We start from the raw sequence: 20146 nt of genomic DNA, 5'->3' as shown, positions 1-20146 counted from the left end.
CCAGGAGATGAGCTGGAGAGCAGGGACACTGAGGTAGGCAGCGCGGAAAGGTGGGTATCAAAATTAACATTCAGAAAACCGAAGTAGTGTTCAACAGCCTCGCAAGGGAACCGCGAGGTGGGCGCATATGGCAGGTTTTTTGAGGTCACGAATGCAGATTACCAATATCCCTGAAGAGAAAAGTACAGAGCAGCTGTATGTTACCGGTACTCACCCATGGGGCAGAAGCGTTGAGGCTAATCCTCAGGCATTGCGGAATCAGGGTGCAGAAGAGTGTTATGTGAAAATATTGGAAGATATTTATAACGACTGCTCAGATACCATACTCAAGCATAAAGTCAGCAATAAAATTCGAATAAGGAAGTGTGTCCGGCAGGGAGACACGATCTTGACAATGGTATTTACCGCCTGTTTACAGGAGGTATTCCGGGGCCTGAAACGGGAACAGTTGGGGATAAGAGTTAATGGAGATTACCTAAGTAATTTGCGATTCGCTTGTGACATTGCCTTGCTAAGTCAATCAGGCCACGAGCTGCAAAGCATGATCATTGAATTAGACAAGCAGAACGGAGGGGTTAAAAATCAAGCTGCAGAAAACCAAAGTAATATTCAACAGTCTAGCAAGAGAACAGCAGTTCGCTGTTGATGGCGCGGTGCTGGAAGTAATAAGAGAATATGCCGACTTAGGGCAGGTTGTGACCACTGATGGCGACAATGAGAGGAAAGTAATTAGAAGAATAAGAATTTGGTGCAGAGCATATGGCAGGTTATCTGAGATCATGAATGGCAGTTTGCCAGTATCCCTTAAGAGAAAAATTTTACAACACCTGTATCTTACCGGCACTCACCTATTGGGCAGAAACGTGGAGTCTAACAAAGAGGGTTCAGCTTAAGCACAACACAGCGAACTATGGAAAGAAAAATGATAGGTGCACGCTAAGAGGTCAGGAAGCGAACGGAGTGGGTGAAGAAACAAACGCGGGTTAATGACATCCTAGTCGAAATCAAGAGGAAGAAATGGGCTTGGGCAGGGCATGAAAAACGAAGGCAAGATATCTGCTGGTCCTTAAGGGTAACGGAGTGAATTCCAAGAAAAGGAAACTGCAGCAGGGGGCAGCCTAAAGTCAGGCGGACGGATGAAATTTAGTTTGCGGGGATACGGTGGTCGGAACTGGGAAAGGACCAGGTTAATTGGAGATTCTTGGGAGACGCCTTTGCCCACCAGCGGGCATATTCAGGCTAATGATGATGATGCTCTGCGACTTGTTGACGACGGCGTAATGGCGCCACCCCGGTCCAGTGTGCTCGTTCTCGTGAGGAATGATTTTTTTCCACGACAACGATTCTAGCACTACTAGCAACGTACCTCTGCTGCTCGAGAATGAAGTAGCCGTCGCTCGCGGGCTCGTCCACCTACAAGACTGCTGTGGTAATGGGCTCCTTGCAAATTTTGCCAATGAGTTGCAGCATCTCGGCAACGGCACGGCTGTCGCCTTCCTGTATGACTCTCTATGTTGCCTCAAGTGTGTGCCCTAGATACAGCCCCTCAAAACCGGGCTCCACCATTCCGTGCAATTCCGCCCGCCAGAATCAATCCGGACCTGGCGCCGGAGGAGAAGACACTTCACTCAGCGCTTTGTGCGGATTGCTTATCAGGAGCGCCATTGGACCTGGCTTCCCCGGAAATCATTAGACATTTTTTGGTGCTGTTAGCGCAAACGATATGGCGCAGCTTCAAAGGGCGGACAGAGAGGTACGCCGTTCATCGCGTACCTAGAAGGCTGCAATGGTCCTCATGTTGTTCGTGTTTTCCTTCGTGGGGTACATTCCTTCGCTCTGCAAAACGGCGTCCTCTTCAAGCGCAACCTTGAGAGCAACACCGTAACAGTTCTACTCGTAGTGCCGTCACAGCTGCGACCCGATATCTTGAGCGCTTGCCACGACGAACCATCTGCCGGGCACATGGGAGTCAGTCGTACCATAGCAAGGATAGGGCAGAGGTACTACTTTCACAGATGGCTTCCATCAGTGCGGTCATGCGTCAAAACCTGTCGAAAGTGGGCCGTAGAGAGAGAGAGAGAGAAAAGGACGGAAATACAGGGAGGTTAACCTGGCGATGCCCAGTTGGCTACCCTACAATTGGGGAGGGGAACAAAGGGGGAAAAAAGAAAAAGAGCAGCAATGAAATGAGTTTTCTAAGTGTCCAGCGACCACTATGTCACGGGGACAGAGGGCGCGCACTGAAAAGTTAAAGATTATAGGCGGGAATACAAACCCGAGTCCCTTAAGCAACTCAGGAGCGCTTTCACCGCTTTCCTTTGTGAGGAAGGTTGTGTCCAAGGCCCCAGAACGTTGGACTCTGTTAAAGGACGCGAGTCCAAGAGGTGCAGAGTAGCAATTAGGAAACGGCGCTCTCGCTCAAAACGAGGGCAGTCACAGAGGAGGTGTCCGATCGTTTCATCACAACCGCACTGGTCACACGCTGGAGAGTCTGCCATTGCGATGAGGTGGGAATAGGCGTTTGTGAACGCCACTCCCAGCCACAGGCGGCACAACAGCGTAGTATCATCACGGGGGAGGCCGAATGGTATATGATGTTGATGCAAGAGGTTGAAGTGGTGCGAGCGGGGTGTCCAACCTCCACGGGCAGACAACGACGTCACAGTCAGGTTTCGGGCGGCCAATTGGAGGTGCGTTGCTGCGTCAGCTCTTGTCAGTGGTATGCGGTAAGTCGCTACCCTTCAAAGCCACCGGATTTCTTCACCCCATAGCATCTCCAAAAACGCCTTTCCAACAAGGAGGGATGTACGTACTCGGCTCATTACCGCAGTCACCCACTGGAAAACGTTTGACTGCTGTCGGGACAAATTATCGACGCAGTACGCTGAGACAACGGCACTTGCGAACGGAGCTGCTTTCGAAGTAGCCAAGTTTTTTGTACGCAACATCGTGCTGTGCCATGGTGCCCTGCGGTTATAATTCCTGACCGCGGAGCTGCTTTCACGGCCCGCTTGAATAAGGCTGTCTTAGATCTGACCCGCACCAGCCATAGGCGTACTACGGCGTACCACCCACAGACAACTGACTTGGTGGAACGCCTTAACAGAACCACGGCTGACATGCTCTCGATGTATGTGGATGTGCAGCGTAAAACGTGCGACCAAATGCTCCCATACGTATCATTCGCGTACAATAGGGCCCTGCAAGAGCCAACGCAGCTCACACCCTTACAGCTTGTCTTCGGTCGTCCAGTTATTACGTCTTTGGATGCCATGTTGCCCGTCGACCGTCAGTGTGACCAAGAGCCTGATCTGGACGTCGCCGCTTTCGTTCAGCGGGCTGAAGAAGCACGTCAACTGGCCAGGCAGCAAACACAGCGTCAACAGCACGTCGACGCTGACCGCTGCAATCTCAGGCGGCGATTTATTACGTTCGAGCCAGGCTACCATGCGTGGGTTCACCAATTCATCATCGTGGGTTGTCTGAAAAATTATTGCGCCGATACTTCTGACCTTACCGTGTTCACAGCCGCATTATCGACGTGACATAACAAGTTTCACTGGCAACGCTAGTCCGCTCAACGAGCAGACCACCGCGTCCGGATATTGTGCACGTCGTTCGCGTGAAGCGCATCAAGGCGATGGTGCAGAGGAGGAAGCAATGATACAGCTCAGAAGTGGAGAAAGTAGAGGTACATCGCCGTCTTGCTTGCGACTGCTCGGCAGCCTGGAGCAGTTCTTTGGTGCCCGATTGTGTGGCGCGTAATATTCGTGACAATATATTATAGGTTTTGGCCAGTTTCAAACAACCGTTCGCTACAGTTTCCATGCGAAGTAGGCTTTATCCAAGCGACGCCTAGCGAGCGCTCTGCTGCCAGTGCATCCACGCCTGCGCATCCTTATGAAAGCTCGTCACTAGCGTGCGTAGAATGTATTCGTGATGCTAGGTTACAAATAAGTTTATCTGTCGCGTTGTGTTTCTGCCGAATTATCCATAGCTGGAATTATATTGCGATTGCCCTAGGGCTAGATATATAGGGGAATGACTGCATATATATAAATGACTTAGCAACCATATATTTGTATCTGAAGGCCAATGAATAGAGAACAATTCCTTGATTCATTGCTTTGAAAGTGATTTTACTTGGCAGGCACACGCGCCGTGTACCAGTCAAAGGTGTGGTCAGGTTCTTTATGGTGTCGCACTAAAGCGTCTGGGTGATTATTCCTTTTGGAGACGTAATTTTAGCTCTGCCTTATTAATCTAATGAACAATTCTCTTTCAGCTATGTACGATGAGAAACTATTATGCTGAGAAATGGGGACGTTCAAAATACAATTCAAGCCACACCAAAATAACTCCTCCCAAGGCAATGGTTGCTCAAATGCTTCAGCGGAACACCATAAAGACACTGGCCATGCCATGAATTGGAACGAGGCATGTGTGACTGCGAGGGAAAAACAAATATCAGAGAACCCGCGTTCGAATCCGACCGCGGCGGCCTCGTATGCAGGGGGTGCAGCTCAAAAGGCGCCCGCGTGCTGTGCAATGTTAATGCAAGGGGATCGCCTATCCGGGTCCCCAGGCGGTCGAAATTATTCTGAAGACCTCCACTACGGCACGTCTTCTTTTCTTCTTTAATTGCCTCGTTTACCACTTCCTTATGGCGTGGCTCGCGTGTGCACCGACATATGTGCGACAGTTACTGCGTCATTTCCTTTCCTCAAAAAGCAATTTTCAACGCTTGCTCACGGCACCCCTCTGCATTAAGACGAGAGAGAGAGAGAGAGAAAAAAAACTTTATTGCAAAAGGAATTCGGGGCACGCCCCACGGTCCCCGCACGACCCCACTGCACTCAAGTGTTTATGTTCCTAAGGTCCAAAGCACTGGCCGCCCGGCCGGTGGCGATAGTCTACAAGTCCGGGTCCTCCGAGCGCAGCCGGGGCTCCCAGTCCTCCCAGGTCTTGAGGTTCTCTGGGTTCCGCGGGGGAGGGTCCACCGGCCAGAGGGAAGAGGCTAAAGGTTCTGGGCATAGAGCGCATGCCGGATTGGGGAAGGAGGGATGATAGTGGGCGAGGGTAAGGGGTGAGGGGAGAGAGTGTGTCTGTAGTATGCGCCAGAGTGTTGCTTGTTTGTTATCTAGGGAGGGGTGCGGCGGGGGATAGAGATGGCTTGAGGCTCTGTAGGCCTGCGTCAGCCCGCTGAATGAGTGCATGCGCTTCTTCGTTAATCCCCGATCCCAGGCCACCGAGCCCGGTCTAAAGAACCTCGGGCTAAAAGGTTGGCGGCCTCGTTTCCGGGATTCCCGGAGTGCGCAGGCACCCATATCAGCTCCACTTGACGGAGTGGGGGTGCATGGGGCGAGTCCAGTATGCCAAAAGCAAGGACATATGGAGTCGGCCTCATGGAAAATTGAAAATCGCAGTTTTAGAGTCACTTAAAATGTACCGGGCTTCCGTTCGGGTGATATGAAGTGCAATGGCGGCTTCCTCAGCGGCCGCTGCGGAGGTGTCTGGAGGCAGAGGTAGTGTGGGGAGGGTGGATAAATAGGAGTCCACCGCAGCTGCTGTCGCTTCATCACCCGTGCAGGCAGTGTCCACCCATACGGCGTCCGGCTCAGAGCCGTACGCTCGATGGAGTGCCTTCGCACGGGCTCTGCGGCGCTGCTCATGGTGAGACGGGTGCAAATTCCTCGGGGGCGGCCTGATGAGGAGCTCCCTGTGAAAGGGTCGTGGTATGTCGAGGAGGGTTGGGTTGTTGGCCGGTATTCTGATTCCGAGGGAGTCCAGGATATACCGACCTGTGAAGGTTTGCGTGAGCCTGATGTATTGGGCCTGTCGGTGGGCCTGCACTAGTTCCCCGATCGTGTTGTGGAGGCCCAGGCCTAGTAATCTGTCTTTGGGTGTGTTGAGGGGAAGATGAAGTGCTACTTTGAATGCCTTGCGAATCAAAGCATCCAAAGCGTTTATGTCATGTTTGGATAGTTGTGAGTATGGGGTAGTGTACAGCACACGGCTGAGGACAAAGGCATGAATGAGGCGACATAGGTCGCGCTCCTTCATGCCTATATGATGTCCCGAAACCCCGCGGATGAGGTGCGATATCGCGCCTACAACCTGCTTGAGTTTCTTGAGTGTGGTGGTGTTTCTGCCATCGTTCTGGATGTGCAGGCCCAATACACGGAGGGTGCCAACCTCAGGTACGGGGTCACCATGCAGTTCAATGGCAATGGGGGAGCGGGGACAGCGGTGGTTCTTAGGACGTATGAGGAGCAGTTCGGACTTCTCTGGGGAGCAAGACAGTCCGATGGTCCGTGTGTAATTTTGGGTGAGTGTGGCTGCTTCCTGTAAGGTGCTCTCTATGGCGCCGTCACTGCCGTGGGTGGTCCAAAGGATGATATCGTCGGCATAAAGAGTGTGCTTCAGTTGCCAATTTTGCCAATTTTCGGGCCAATTTTCGGAATAGTTGCCAATTTTCGGGCGAGGGGGATTAGGGTAATGTTAAAGAGAAAGGGGGAAAGGACGGACCCTGGAGGGGTGCCGATACTCTGAAGCGTGTAGGAGGGGGAAGACAAAGGGCCTAAGTGTGTGTTAGCCGTGCGGTCTATGAGGAATGCTGGAATGTAGGCATGCGTGCGCACACCCACATTCAATGGGGATAGGGCAGTCATGATCGCCTGTTGTTCAATGCGATCAAAGGCTTTGGAAAGATCCTAAGCTAAGACTGCCTTCAGTTGACCTGGAAGAAGCGGGTCAAAAAGATCGTGTGTGAGTTCCAGCATGGCTTCCTGTGCGGATAGATGGGGGCGGAATCCCACCATGCTATGCGGGTAAAGATTGTTGTCCGCTATGTGACTTGTGAGTCTCGCTAACACAACATGCTCGAGGAGCTTTCCGAGGCATGAGGTCAGCGAAATAGGGCGAAGGTTTTGAATCATAAGTGGCCGTGCACACGAGATGTTTTATCTGCCACCGTGCAGCACGCATCATTCGCTGTTGCACTCCCGACCATAAGATAAGCCTGTCTGGGTACCCGCCCAAGCGGGAAGTTCTGGAAACGAAGGGGTCGACCGACTAGCCTAAGGAATAAGTAATCGGGCGGTCGGCCCCACGGTCGCAGACGGTCTTTCATGGATCCCTAGAGCTTTGCCGAAATCATCAACCTCCAGAGATAGACGAGAATCCAATTCCCGCCTCCCCAGGCCTACTTAAATTGAGCGCAAATCACCATGCTCCGCAGGTTCCAGACACAATCGATCTTTAGCTATTTGAAAATTTCACTCATCACAAACGGGGAATACGAGCCCGTACACCAAAATTATAATCAGGGAGAATCGCCACCCAGGCGCTCATCCTCTGGGGTTTCGCGAGAAATAAATAAATAAATCCTGTACGTCGAACCTTACTGCAAGCTCCATCCCAGGAGGAACGGAACCTAGTTTTCAGAAGGCCTGACAAGACAATCCAACTGGCACTCCTTTCGTGGGCTCAGAAAGTCACCCCCAGCTGAGGGCGATAGCAATTCCAGCTGCCTTAAATCCCTGCACGCTAAGGCAATCGAGTTGTTTTCCTCTCCCTCTGCCTGAAAAACCATCACGATGCGCGGCACTGGCCCGTTTTCTCCTATTTTGAACAATGTCCCGGTACAGGCGCCCAAACGCCAATAGCTTTGTTTAATGCGAATGCACCAATCCGGAAGGTAAACCCCGAGCATGGTCTTGCGATGTTTGTATGCCAGCGGTCTTTGTATTTGTGGGTTTGTGCGAGCAGATATAAATAAATAAATTAAATTAAAATAAACATCCGTGACTGGGATTGAAACCCGCGATGGCGTCAACAGACTAGCTCTGCTGGGCACTGCGCGAGAGCACTAGGCTTTCTTCGGAACCGAACCCACGTCGCGTAAACTGCAACACACTCTCGCGCTGTGCTCTGCTCTGCACGACGAAAATATTTGAAGATGTTTAAGCTTCGCTTTAAAGTGTGTGTGTTGAGGATTTGCGGAGTCGCAGCGGAGCACCAGAGCAAGATGACCAGAGTGGCAGGCTTCTAGTTCCGAACAGCCCGTGCCGGGCGTGCGCTTCGAGCACGCGCTGTCCATCTTTATTTTCCTCTATCGCGGGAACGCCGACCTCAGCGCCTGCGCTTTATAGCGTCGCCGGGCGCTATAGGGCCCCCCGCCTAGACGGAACGTCGAAATGTACGCGCCGACGGGGCAGAGCTGAAGTAGCCACGGCAGGCAAGCAGGCAGCTAGAGGAACAGTGTCCCAACGGGGTCGCTACAAGGTCCGGTAAGTTCATGTCAGGGGCCAGGAAGAGCCGTCGGGTGCAGTGCGCGGGCTCAGGTGGACGAGCCTGGCTGCTGCGCAATGGGCGAATGATGCAGGGTGCCGGGCTAACAAAGGATATTAGGGCAACGGAGGCCATGGTCGGGCCGTCACCGACTGTAGTGCTGCCCGCTGGCACATGTTTCATTGTTGATGGACCGTTGCAGGTGATGTCGGCGGGAAGCTGGCACACAGAGTACGCCGTCGCAAGCAAGGGAGCGGCCAAAACGGCTCCGTGGACCAATGTGGTCTTTATCGCGGTGTCGTGTCGCTGCTGTAGCCCCAGCTTCAAGTCGTCTAAATAGGTGGAAATGGCTGGCTTACATGGCTCAGTTGCCCCTGATGTAGGGCGCGAGCAGTGCGGGCCGGCCACTAGCGTTGGCACAGGTGTGACCGACGAGACAACGGTGACAGCTGTGGTGATGACGGAGGAAGTTGCTCGGTTCAATGCCAGGTGCTTGGGTAAAGCGGGAGTGGCAGTCTGGAGCAACTGGCCAGTGCTGATGCGCGTGTGGGCATGGTCGGGCTTGAGAGCAAGCGCTAACACTGGGTCAGGAACTGTTTCAGGCAAAGTGGGGTTGGAGGCAACCGCCATGCTTGTTACTGCTGTCACCGGGTCGGCCTTCTCATCCTGCTTCTGATGACGAGCAGTGCTCTGCGGACCTTCTGAGGGGCTGTGAGTGAGACAAGCAGGCTTGGTCGTTGTCGAGGGCTCTTGAGCATCAGCGGGCGACGGCTTCAACCTCACAACAGAGGCCTGCAGAGCTGTTGGCGGTAGTGACGAGGTAGATGGAGATGCCGGAAGCCTCGGCATGACTGCTGCCGCAGAGTCGTCTTTGGCTGCAGGAGGCTGTGGCGACAACGCCACTGAAGCGCAAGGAGGCAGAGCCAGAGACGCGGAGGGTAGGATAGTAGTGGGAGCAGGACGCGAGGCGAAGCTCGTGCGGATCCCACCTGATGTGGCGTCGAGAGGGACGGCCGGGCTGGAAACGCTGTGCAGGAGTGGCGGCGAGGCGGCGAGGGGCTGCTGAGGCGGGCTGGGTTCTGAAGTAGGCTGCGTGGGCGCTAGCGAGGCCGGTGCAGGGCCAGAGGCTGGCGGCGGCGAAACGGGTCCGCTGCGTCGTAGGGCGGCGGCGGAACATAGTAGGCGCCGAAGTCAGCCAAGACGGCCGCACGCAGCTCATCGTATGGCCGGCAGCCGAAGGCAGAGTAGCTGAGCCGACGCAGGAGGTCGGGCGGGAGGATGTCGCAAACGACTGCGTGTTTAAACGGCTGGATGGTAATGCCGTTGAGGTATATCGCAGCCTCCAGTTGGGCGCACCAACCGCCGACGCCTGCAGGCCGGAACGCTGGGAGCGGCGGGTCGAAACTTGGGTCCTGCCAGCACGCCATGCTAGGACGACGCTGGGATAGAAGGCACGGTACGCCGGGTCACCACTGTTGAAGATTTGCGGAGTCTCAGCGGAGCACCAGAGCAAGATGACCAGCGTGGCGGCTTCTAGTTCCGAACAGCCCGTGCCGGGCGTGCGTTCCGAGCACGCGCTGTCCATCTTTATTTTCTTCTATCGCGAGAACGCCGATCTCAGCGCCTGCGCTTTATAGCGTCGCCGGGCGCTATATGTGTAACCCGACAGCTTGCTGCAGCGGTGCCAAGGAGTCCACGGTACGCCATCGCCGGTTCTGCGTGACGCCATGCCCGTTGGATAAATCGCTGGGAGTCTCTAGGTGCGTTGAGTCAGTACAACATAAGTAGCGCTCTCAGGTATGTGGTGTCGGTTCCAGCGTAGAAAAAGCTGTGTATTCGCGCAATATTTAGCGCAAAGCAATGCTAAACCACAGCACCTTTAGAGCGTGGGCTCTAGTGGCCATGGTTCGAGCCTGCGAGTTATTTTGATTCCACGGATAGAATTCAAGATGGCGGCCTCCATACCAAGGATATTCTATTAGAGCATGACGCTATTCTAGGGTTGTAGGTCTCAGTGTTATGCGTTATAAAGCGAACCATAACCGTAACCCAGTGGTTGCCATGGTAACCGGGGCGGTTACATAATAGAAAAAACAATCACACGCTACAGCGTGATGCCCAAACACCAAAGCACAAATCTATTTTAACCCGGTTATGACATCCGGCTAGCAGGCGCCAAAATCGGCCCACCTATTCCGGACATTCGTGTAAAATTTGGGGGCCAACCGTTTGCCGCAGAATGTTCCGGTTGACTTCATACGGTTAAGCGTTTTGTGCTGCCTAAACTTACTAGTTAAGTTACAGCCTAGATCCTGGCAGGGATTCGAACCGACGACCTATGTACCCCCAATTACACGCCTTTACGACTTTTGTAATGAGAATTTTGGTTCAAATGGTTGTGGCACAGTGTTCGGCTGGTGGCATCAAGACATGGATGAGGAAGGGACCAACTCCGGATGACTGGGCCTTAAAAAGAATGGCTGAAAAAGTCGCTGGCGGATATGATTTCCATGCACGTGGATGGGGAACACAAAACATGGCACAAGGTACTCCCATACGTTACCTTCGCGAATAAAACCGCGGTTCAGCGAACAGCGCGCTTTACCCAGTCCGCATTTTTTACAGAAGGGCGGATGACATGGAACCGGTGCTTCTGCCCATGCAGCACAGGAACTCGGCCCAATAATGGAAATGGATGGCTTCAGAAAGGTCCTCTGTAGCACCGGCCTTTGCCACTATGATTCCAACATTGGTCTGATTACCTGTGCTGCCTTCGTGTGCGCTGATGACGACGTCACACTAAAAGCGGGCAGCTTCGCCGTAAAAGTCGTCAAGCCCGTCAGCTGACTAAATTCCGCATGAAGCCGCCGGAATACACGGGCTCCCGATATTACAACATCCGCCTTAGGGAACTGCCCTATAATCAACTGAGCGCGTATGGGTGTGGGCCCCTATAGGCCAAAAAGGGTTGTACGAAACACAGATGCTCCGCTATTCGGTTTGGTTTATTGGGGTTTAACTTCCCAAAGCAATAGTGGCTATGAGGGGCGCCGTAGTGAAGGGCTCCAGAAATTTCGACCACCTGGGGTTCTTTAACGTGCACTGACATCGCACAGTACACGGACTTCTAGAATTTCTCCTCCAAAGAAATTCTAGCCGCCGCGGCCGGGATCGAACCCGCGTCTTTTGGGTTCATGTTGGTTCGCGCTGCCGCTTTCCCTGATTGTGCTGGGCGGGGCGAGTTCGGCTCGTCTGTGTCTTCTTTTTTGTACTCATCCCTTTGTTGCGCTGAATTTTCCAAGTTATTCAACCGCTATGCGAAGAAATTCGGAACGCCTCGAGGCGCCCTCAGCTGAGGCGAGCGCTTGGAAAGAGCCAGCCCAATGTAATAAAAGTGCCTGGTTTCAGCCGGTCCAATGTGCTGCGTGCCTCTTAGCGCACAGCGGGCTCTGAAACAAACAGCATCATGTACTATCATGCTCTATAATACAAGATCAAGCAAAATGTTCACTGTGAAATTCGCTGCAAATGCTGAGCATGCTGCAAGCCCTTAACGTCACGTGGATCACTCTGAACATTCCAAACAATGCGATAAGTGCAGAAAACAACCGCCGGCCGTACGCAGCTTAAGGAACATACTTGGAGAAGACGGTGACCCAGTCGTGTGCTTCCTACGCATGGAGCCGCTCTCGTCGAGTTTGCTGACTCGTACTATGACGGAGCACTGATCTACTGAGGGAACAGTCGTAGGTAGAGTGATATTATTAAAATAACACAAGAGAGTACAGCTTCTCGTTCCCTGCCAACCGATGAAATCGCAGGTGATTTTTTCCTCACCGTCTCATGTCAGGTGCGTGATCTGTTCCTGAAAAAAATGCCTCTCCCGTGACCGAGAGTAGAGTAAGCATGAAATGTTTACGGGCATAACACATTGGTTGTAGATGGTACTAGTCAAAATCTTGAAATGTGTCTAGTATTCAACACACCACACTCTTCTTGTTGCGTCGAAGCGATCGCCTGCAATAGTGCGGGCTGAGGTAGGCAGCCACGAACCGTGGCGGCCTTGCCGCTTTCGGGAGAGGCCGCATAATCATGGCGTTGTCGGCAGGGGCGAGCAGTCTTCTGCTGTGGCGTATCACTCGCAAAGCGATCGCTTTCCGCAAGACGCTTCGTACCTCTCCTTTCATCAGGCTCCACTGCTCGGCTTAAGCAGCTGTGACGGTGTGACGAAGCACCTCGCGCGCGCTCTCATCCCGTCAGTTTGCACATATGAAGCACGTGTGAGCGAAAGAAGACCATGCTTAAGAGTAATATGCGGCTTTAACGCCCAGAAAGCTGTAATGCACCAACGATAAAGCCAGCGATGCCTGTGAATGTGCCCATGCTTGCGATGGCGGCACGCTGCCAGCCACGCAAGCATCTGCATGCCAGTCGCCGTGAGCGCGACGAATGGCGCAACCGAAGGTCTGTGTCCTCTTGTCTGCTGTGACGTGAGCGTCTCGCCATATAACGTAATGTATCCACTACAACATGCGAAAAAAAGGCTGAGGGCACATATACGCGGCGCCTAACGACGTACGCGCATAGTGAGAGTAACCTGCATGATCGCGAAAAAGGTGGAAAATTACTCGCACTAATCGTCCTTCTATCACAAAGGCAGCATGTATGTATACGCACTCATGTCCTGCTGCCTGCATAAATGATCACGGTGACTCCCATATACAGTTTCCACGTTTCAGTTTTATAGCGGCGCATGCTGCTTATCAAATGATCAGAAAAAAAAAATATTTTTACGACTTCGTTCATTGCCTCTGCTGAAAATTTCAGGACAGTGACACAACCACCTCGCTAAATATAGAGAACAGCGTAAATATCCTAAGTCCCAATACAGCCGTCAGTGTATTTGAACACCGACACCTAGAAAGGGCGCGCGCATGGGCCGTTGCCTCGCACCTTCGCTGTAATTTCCCTGCGGAACAAGGACCCGGATATTTGTTTGCTTGCGTGGCGTTACATCCCGCGATACCAAGGATTGGATGACGAGTTCTGCGACATGTCGTGCCGCAAGAATTCGGTCACTGAGTGGTGTCCAGGATGTACTTGTTGGGGGCTCCCCCTCCGTGACCAGGGGGCTGAATTAACTCGCGCGAACTCTGGGACGCCCTACTTCAAACGGGCATTTAATGCCCATCCACACTCGCAAGTAGCAAAGGGCATGCGACCAGCAGTCGCTTGCGATCAGGCAGCAGCTCCACGACACCGTTCCTCACACCTACAAGGGTGACCTGCGGGTCGCCTACTCGTTTGATTGCCACGTGAAATGAGAAGTCTCGGGAATGACGTCAGTCGCGCGCTTCGGCCCAGTCTCCAGCACCCTCGCGCTCGGTCCTTTAAACTGGTCCGGTCCCTCGCTATTAACAGTGTGCTACTACAACCTGAGTGAAGAGGGGAATGTCGTGGTAGTTTCGATATGCGCCACGGGCATAAAATCGTAAGGGTTCGCTTCTCGGGGCCGGCCAGCTGGCCTGCCAGCCTGGATGCCGGCTGCCGGCGTCAGAAAAATGCACTGGTATTGTTTGTTCACGACCAAAGCTCTGGCATAGAGTATCGTTAGCGAATGTCGAGTTGTTGGTAGAAGCGATAACAGCAATACAAATTTCCTCCCATAACCGCTTTGCTGGTGCTCTGCAGTTTTCCTGGCCTCTGCTAGCTCCGCTCCTGAAGGGGTCACGGAAACCGAGCATATCTTTATTTCCCTATGACGCGGGGTTCACAGTAAAACGGTGCCGAGGGTAGCACCTCAGTGCTGGCCAGTTCCGAAGCGCACTCAGCTACAGCGTCTATGTGAAATCGGCTAGGTTTAGCGACTACAAGGGCAACCAGCGAGCAGCGCACAGTTCGTCGTCCGGCGCGACCGCGGGCAGCGTCGTTGCCGAAAGCTCGGCTCGGTCAATGATTGGCTCCGTAGCTTGCGAATCGCGCATGCAAGGCTGAAAAATCGAGCACCGAGCGACTGGCCGGCGATTGAGCGAGAATTTATGCCCCCGTTTGCAGCATAGCTGAACAAATTTAGCACACATGTATGCATGGAATATCGGCAGCGTTGCGGCGATTCTTAAGCTCGTCCTCGACGCCATCATCACCATTCGGGCGGACCCGAGCATATCTTTATTTCACTACGAGACATAGTTCACAATAATACGTACTTACAGTGAAAAGAGTAGCACCTCAGCGCTTGCCAGTATCGAAGCGCTCTCAGCTCTTGCATAGAAGTGAAACCTGCTAGGCTTAGCTACGAATACGGCAGCCAGGGAGCAGGCCGAAGCTCGTCGCCCGGCGCGCTCGCGAGCAGCGTCACTGCTGAAAGCTCGGCTCGCTCACAGATTGGCTCAGCAACTTGCGAATTGTACTCGCAAGGCTGCCAAATCGAGCAGCTAGCAGCTGGCCTGCGACTCAACACAAGTTCGCAGTACAGGGCAGAAATGCTTGGGATACCGGCTGCGTTGCGGCCACGTTAAGGCGATTCTTAAGCACGTCCTCGACGCCATCGTCACCGTACGTGACACACAGGCTGAGAACTTGAATTCGAGTACGTGCTAAAGTAAGCTGCTCGTATTTCTCGGAACAATCTGAACTCGAAAACTCAGTTGCTTCTGTCGGCTTCCATGTGGGCTCTTGCTAGTGAAAGTACACTCGAACAGGATGCGGCGAGTGCGGGCCGCTGTTGCATTTGAGCTAAAGTGTGACGCAAGTATCGTCGTAGTTCCGTAACGCAGTTGATATCAAAGTAATCCGCTTTATACGGGTCACATTTAAGCTCTCAGTTTCATGTAAATCTCCGTCGAGCATGCCAGTGTCGCGTAAAGTAATGCATCGCAGCTGCTCTCTGTCCTACCACTCGCGTCGAACATATCCTTGATATGGACCAGTTTGCGATACGGTGCATTTCTTTGCCTTTTTTGTCGCAATTAAGGGATTTTAGCTGCTGTCAATCGAAATTGCATTCCGTCTTCTGCGCCGTCGTCTGCTCCGTCGTCTGCTAGGACATCCGGGGTCTGGGTGACGAGATCACAGGATCGCAGCTTCTACAAACGGCATGCCAGCAAAAATATCTAAAAGCGCCTCGGTATTCGCAATTCATAAAAAAATAACATGAAAAAAATTTAATTTGATTTTGGTGCGAACACGGTTCAAATATTAGTAATAAAAAATGTGCATTTGTGGGTTTTTTTTTCAACGACGCTAAACTAGAGAAACGAAGGGCAAAACTGCAGCCGTCGGCGCCATGTTTAGCAGCACGGCAGTGCGAGCGACGCGTCACGTTTTTATTATTTGGGTTTTCGTAGCATTGTTTGAGTGCTCGTGCGGCGGGAATGTATGAAGAACGCAAGTGTGATTTGGAAACGAACGACGAGAATTACGCCCTGTCAACTTTGGTGAATTTGAACGGGTAAAGCCATGAAAAAAGGCAGCGCTACGACTCCTTGTCATCTGGAGAGGCAACAAAGAAGAATGGGCGATTTTATTAAGCCTCGATGCGACGCATGATCGGTGAGTCCCGTCTACGTGTCTTTACTAGTGATCTGTATTCACACGCGTTAGTAGTGTGCGCCTATATTGTTATGGCAGTGGAGGCAGTCTGCATGCGGTTGCCTCATTTATAATGCGTTACCAGAAAAGAACGGGCGTATAGCCTGCATGGCAACTGCTGCTCCATAGTCTCTCTCTGCGTTTAGTACTCGGGTGCCGTGGTAAATAAAAATGCCGCCAGATATCACAACAGAGTTATGCGGTCGCTAAATAGCGCTGCGAAAAACTACAGAATATGTTTACTACATTCCAATGGCATATATTTGTGCTACGTAGGAGACGACGATGAGCGAGCAGTGCCACGTTTGAGTGCTCTCGCTAGGCCAGCCAGCTGCGGACAGACAAGGGAACTGACAACGGTCGAGTTCTCTCGCTGCTGGTGCCTATCGGATTGATTTGTGCTACTTAAAAGATGACGATGAGCGGCAGTGCCGTTCGACGGAGCACTTGCGCTAGGCAAGCTGCGAACAGAGTGGTCGGTGTTGGTACACATCGGATTATGCTTATGGCTTAATATTTCTCATACAATTTTTTTCGGGGACAATGATCGCGTGTGAAAGGCAGGGGATATTCCTTGCCTAGTCATTTGTAAATTTTTATCTGTGCTTCCTCATGGAACAGAATTTGAGACAGTATTATGTCAAAGTTAGATCGTTCTTGCGTCTGCCCTGAGGTGTAGGTGTCGATGCTTCCTCGCCTTCAGAGCTTTGAGAACTGTTTGGGATGCAACTGCGCACTTATTTAGGATTTCAAGCTTTTTGCTATATGTCTCGTTTGTGCGGCCCGCTTTCAAGTTGTTCGGTATTGGTGATGGTTTGTTATTGATTTCCGCTTTCTCTTATTTATTCTTGGTTGACTGCCACCAGCTGTGCTGCCGGCGATTCTCCGTGCTCGGAACTATTCCCAGGCACGGGACCCTACCCACAGACCTCCCTGCACCACACTCATCTGTTTTTTTCGGTATTTTTTCCTTTGCCCTTACTTGCAATAGCCACTAGATAATTTTTTGCAGTTTTTATTTACGTGCAGATTTGTTAAATGCAATACCAATTTTCGTTTCATGCTGTGATGTGAGATATCGTGCTTCTTGCTAATGAATGCATGCCTTTTCCATCCTCTCTTGTCATTTGTGCAAAGCAGACTGCTCTACTGGTCGCTACGTTCAATATAAAAATACCTTCGATGCTGGTGCAAGGCACCCTTGTTGTAATTAACTAAATCCTGCGCATGCTATATTCTAATAGTTACGCTCTTTATCATGCATAAAAATAGTGGTATTCCAGCCTGCATCTTTCAATGTGGTTGTGACAGTCATGTAAATCTACTCAAAAAATGTATATGCGTGCATCATATACAATCTGCTCATTTCTTTTGTCATGGCTCACCTCATTGTTTTTTGTGTTATATTAATACCTTATTCTAATTTATGAAGCAGTAGACAATTTTTTCTCTTGTCGTTCATGACATTGTTACGGCCTCTGACAACAGTTGCTCTGACATATTTATTTGCAGTTGCCAGCTGCCAGTATCTGCTGGGCCATTTGTGCTTTCGGCTTTTGGCTGTGCCATCTCTCCTCAGCTGTTTGTGGTAGGTATTGTTTTCCAATGATTCATACCTTACCTATTTAGAAAAATATTTTAGACATAGGCTCACAGCTGGGTTTAGAAATGCATGCAGAGCTCTACATGCACTTAGCAGCAGAACCTCCCTGTATAATCACATGAATAAGATACTGAATTACATGAATGTAATTGCATGATCTGTATGAAATAGTCGCTCACGTAGCTTTTGACTCTGCTGCCGTTAACATAATGCAGTTTAAACTGCTTCAGGTGCAGTGACTATTTCGCACATGTTGCCTCTTATGCATATGTGCCCTCTAAAAGGGCCAACATATTCCTTTATCCCTTTAAAAAGTATTGTGTTCTATCATGATGCTTTACCGGTATTTGTGGTGTGTAGACCAAAATTTCACTCAGTATTCTAACATAAAGCGGGAACTGAGTGTGTCCAATGTCTTCGGAATGCCTTACCAACTAGCCTCTCATCACACACTTCTAGTTGTCTTTATCACGCAAAGTATTCGTAGGTTTGTGCATTTTGTTAGCTGGCAAATATAAAGCAAGGATGGCAGGGTTTTGTAATGTCCATGGGGCATTCTTGCAAAGTTCAGTGTGCATGTAATTTCTTTCTTTTCATGCAACATAAAAAGTCTTTCCTTAGCACTCATGTTTGAGAGCAAATAATGAGCACTTCACCACTTTAAAAATGAAGTCCATTTTTCTGCTGCACTAAATGATAGCTGGCTGCAGCTGTCGTGGCATCGCAAATTCACTAGCTAATATTTACACCTATTCATGATGCTTCAAGCAACTTGCATGCCATGCTAACCTCTTGAAAGTACAGATCCAGCAGTTTCGCCCTGGAGGTGTAGTACTAAAGCGAAAGTAATACAAGCAACAGTTGATGATCTGCTAGGGCAACAGGGTTCCAAGAGTGTGACAAGGGCAGTGGGAGTCCGAGCCAGATGGAGTTCAAAAATTTGACTAGTAGTGGACAGGGATCCTGCGGTTTGTGGAGGACACAGGCAAATTGGACACTTATGGAAGAATTTTTTTATCAGCCAAAAAAGATGCATACACAAGAGAGAACCACACAGGACAAGGACTGGTAAAAGCCTTAGTCCTCTGTGGTTCTCTCTTGTGTATGCGTGTTCTTTGGCTGGTAAAAAAAAATTCCTCCGTAAGTCTCAAATTTGCCGGTGTTCTACACAGACTGCAGGATCCCTGTCTGCTACTAGTCAAATTTCACTACTCCCCCTTGATTGGACTCCCACTGCCCTTCTCAAACTCTTGGAATCCTGTTGCCCTAGCAGATCCTCAGCTGTCGGTTGTATTACTTTCGCTTCAGTGAAATTTGACAAGTAGCGGACAGGGATCCTAGGATTTGCGGAGTACACAGGCAAACTGGAGACTATAGAAGAATTTTTTTACCTGCCCTTGTCCTGTGTGGTTCGGTTTTGTGTATGTGTCTTTGGCTGGTAAAAAATTCGTTAGCATGCCATACCATCAGGCCCACCATTCATCCTTGTTTATGGAAGAGGCCGCAGTCTTCTTTAAGTGCACTGCTCTGGGCATGGGATGCAATGTATACGGCTCTTTGTTTTTCGGTAAAACCTGGTTTTTCCGAATTGTTGCACCCTGAAAAGATTCTTAAAACTCAGCTCAACTTCTGCATGCAAATGGGCCAGAAAGGAAGTGTAATTTGCTGGTGTACAAAGGTCATGAACCGTTGGAGAGTAGTGGATGTCTCGTATTTCCTCTGAGGTATATTTTAAACAAATGCTGGTTATTTTAATTGCTGTATAATGCTTTTTGTTGATCGTCGAGTTGCATATAGTTTTAGATTTTAAACTACATGTGCTGACTGGTATTTCATTGCAGTAATTATACCCATAATTAGTCAGCCTTGTTTGAAGGTATAGGTACGCATTTTTTATGGGTGCTTTGCAGTCAGAATGGTGGATGAATCTTCTGTTAGTTTTCTTCAATGGAACTAAGGCAACTGGAGTGACTGTTCATGTGTCACTCAGCCAATGCTTCTCCCACAGGACCAGCAAGCTTCTGAGAATCTGTGGCTCAATTATCGGAGCTGCAATTGCCCTCCGAGGCTGCCTGCGTTGACCTATGCAAGGCTAGCGGCTCGGAGCTAACAAGCATTTGACACCATAGAACTATACACAGTCGTCAGGGGCCGTGAGCAAATAATTGTTAATGACATATTGGTAAATGAAGTTTACTGCAGGAAGCTAGTGTGAAATGAGACTAATTGTGCTTGCTGAAAAAGCTGTTTTTTAGTCATTGAAACAATGCAATGCTCATCAAATTTGTTACCTCTCACTGATAGCTCAATTTTTTTTCAGTTGCAAGCGACCAAGTGTTGCGTGGAAGTCGAGCAAGCCACCAAGTTGCGTGCGATTCGGGCCAGAAACCATGAGCAGGCTGCGAATATTTCAAATCACCAGTGGTTACATTGACTCAATAAAGCAAGCTTTTACTGTAAGTACAGTGTTTTTGGCACTGCATTGCTTTGGGATGCATGCATTGAGCTGACTGCTAGCTCTGCTGCTACCATGTGTATGCAGCAAAATTGCTTCAAGAACAATAATGGGGTACAGCAAACAAGACACAAGATGGACAAAACGACAGACTACAGGACAACAGGACAGACTACAGGACAACAAGACAGACAACAGATACGACA

General features: G+C 50.7%; 1 long non-coding RNA gene across 1 annotated transcript; it reads left to right on the top strand.

The window, feature by feature from the left end:
- Positions 1–17432: 17432 nt before the first annotated feature.
- Positions 17433–19945, top strand: LOC149326438 (uncharacterized). Its single transcript, XR_016286162.1, has 2 exons — positions 17433–17470; positions 19806–19945. It is a non-coding gene; the product is annotated as an uncharacterized LOC149326438 (long non-coding RNA).
- The last annotated feature ends 201 nt before the right edge of the window (positions 19946–20146 follow it).

The sequence above is a fragment of the Amblyomma mixtum genome, chromosome 10, assembly GCF_055824585.1.
Source record: "Amblyomma mixtum isolate Tamu chromosome 10, ASM5582458v1, whole genome shotgun sequence".
NCBI classification, from domain to species: Eukaryota; Metazoa; Arthropoda; class Arachnida; order Ixodida; family Ixodidae; genus Amblyomma; species Amblyomma mixtum.
This window is presented reverse-complemented; position numbering and strand designations above follow the sequence as displayed.